Source organism: Salvia splendens, chromosome 2 (assembly GCF_004379255.2).
Source record: "Salvia splendens isolate huo1 chromosome 2, SspV2, whole genome shotgun sequence".
Classification (NCBI taxonomy): Eukaryota; Viridiplantae; Streptophyta; class Magnoliopsida; order Lamiales; family Lamiaceae; genus Salvia; species Salvia splendens.
In genome coordinates, this window is record NC_056033.1 from 37,470,376 (window position 1) to 37,472,920 (window position 2,545).

Below are 2,545 nucleotides of genomic sequence, written 5' to 3' on the forward strand. Positions count from 1 at the left end.
TCTTTAACATAGTTTAGGATTGTACGATTGTTGGTATGCTATTGAATTAGAATTGTTCAGAGGATAATTCGATAGTAGATTAAGTAGGTGATCATAGTAGATGTTTCTTTCTCTAGCGCTTCCGTAGGGGTTTGTAAACATTGAAGATTAGTTCATGGAACAAGTGTTCAGCTGACTATGAACTATACGTCACAAACATGTTCAGTGCAAGCGATTAGGTAGATTAATTAATCCCAAATATGTGCTTTTGATATATGTGTAGAACCATACAAGCTTAGTGAGCAACTTGGAGTGACATATTTTCCCATTCAAATAGTCTTTCGTTAATTAACTTGTAGCTTTATTTTATCATTAGCTTTTAGAAGTCAAAACCTTTCAATCAAAATCCATTTTAGTATGTCTTTTACTTGTATTGGAGTTAAATAAACTTTACCTTCCCTGTGGATCGACACTCGAAATACTACATTCGACTCTGTATTCTTGCAGATTCGTTGTAATATTAGAGTTAATTAATTAAACTTGATTGATCTTGCATATAATATATAATCTCTAAAATTACACATCAAGTTTTGGCGCCGTTGCCGGGGAGGCAATAGCTTGTTTATGCTTAATTGTTTTAGTTTTTATTTTATTTTGTTTGATTTTTCTTTTTGAGTTTTATAGGTACATTGTTCGTGTTCTACGGTGTGATAGCCATCTACCACGTCCGGACTTGAAGACGAAGGAGTGTATTATTTTAGGTAATATTTAGCTAACTCTTAGTTTAGTTTTTAGGTAGTTTAGTTTTTCACTTAAGCACACACTTTTTATAGTACTTACCCCGAAGTTGTCGAGAGGTCTCGCTTTCGGTAATTAGGAAATATTTTGTGTTTGTGCTTGGTGTATTTTCTGTTGTGTAGGTAATAATAAAAAATAATAAAAATAGTGAATGCACACGCGATCACAGGGTACACCGCCGTTTGGACTACTCTGTTATCAAAGAAGAAGAAGGGTCAGAGGTTCAGAGTTTGAGATTTTTCCGGACTATCCGAGTCCAATCAGAAGTAACTCACTCTTTGGGTTAAGTGCAGAAAGAGATCAAGAGTCGGATACTGAATCAATGGCAGAGAACAATGAGATTCCACCACCAGTGGGAAGGTTTGGCGACACTCTTAGGTCGGGAATTGAGTACCCGGGGGAGTTCGCTTATGCAAACGACAACGTCAACATTCCACCTCACTACATTAGTTTGGTGAATGGAGGAAATCTTTTCCACGGACGGGATGAGGAAGATCCGGTGAGCCACCTCAATGCCTTTTATGAGCTAACAAACTCGCATAGACCTCCAAACGTGGAGCATAATTGGATTAAGAGGGCCCTATTTCCGTTCTCGTTGAGGGAGAAAGCAAGAGCATGGTATGACTCTCTACCGGGCTACAACATAGCAACATTCCAAGAGTTGAAGACTTTTTTCCTCTTGGAATACAACTCTCCAATGAAGATTGAGAAGTTGAGAGAGGAGATCACTTCATTCCGACAGAAGTATGATGAGTCTTTTGCGGAAGCATGGAAGAGATTCACGGAGATGATAAGGAAATGCCCAAGTCATGGACTAGCTCCGGGGCATGACCTTTTAAAACAGGAACTAGTCACTGCAGGCTAAAACAGGAACTTGGATGATTTGACGCATGATGAGGTGAGAGCCTTGTTCCAAAGGTTGGCCAACAATCAAAGGAATTGGCACAATCCAAGGCGAGGAGCTGATAAGGCAGGAGATACGTTTGGTGCTACAAAGGATGCGGAGAGAGTGACCGCAATTGAGGCTCAACTGGCGGATATTAGCACTCAAATGTCGTCGATGACAAAGGCAGTTAAATCTCTTCAATTGACTCCTCAACCCCAAGCTGTGACTGTGATGAGATGTGGGTTGTGCCAAGGTGGGCATCATACTGATCAGTGCCCAAGTCTTCAAGGACCTCCCGTGGAGGATGTGAACTACATTGGTAACAATCGCCAAGGGTTCAATCAAGGCAACCAATACAACAACCAACAAAATTGGAGGCCTCAACAAACGAGTTGGAATCAAGCTGGTCCTAGCAACACTTCGGGGACTCAATGGAGGAACAACACTCAACCTCCGGGTTATGAGAAGAAGCCATCAGTCGAGGATCAATTGGGACAGATTCTCTCGTTTATGACTAAGAGTCAAAGGGAGAATGAGAATTTCAAAGAGAAGACGGTGGAAAAGTTTGGACAGATGGAAGCTACAATGAGGAACCTCGAGACTCAAATCGGGCAGCTAGCTATATCATCACATACAAGAATCCCGAATATCATCCCAAGCAATACGGTGCCCAATCCTAAGGGCTATGAGCAGTGCAAGGCGGTTAAGCTAAGAAGTGGTTGCGAGTTAGGTTCGACACCATTAATTGACGGCCAAGGTACTTCCGGCATCTCACACGCAGGGGCGGATGAGATGTTAGGCTTGCATTCCTTGCACGCACGGGCGGACGAGGTATGTAAGGGAGGTCCCAAGTTGGTGCAGGGTGCCCAACATGGTCAAGTT

General features: G+C 42.0%; 1 non-coding gene across 1 annotated transcript; it reads right to left on the bottom strand.

Annotated features, from left to right (window-relative positions):
- Positions 1-1,486: 1,486 nt before the first annotated feature.
- LOC121793190 lies at positions 1,487-1,593 on the bottom strand. Its single transcript, XR_006049028.1, has one exon. It is a non-coding gene; the product is annotated as a small nucleolar RNA R71 (small nucleolar RNA).
- Between the last annotated feature and the right edge of the window lie 952 nt (positions 1,594-2,545).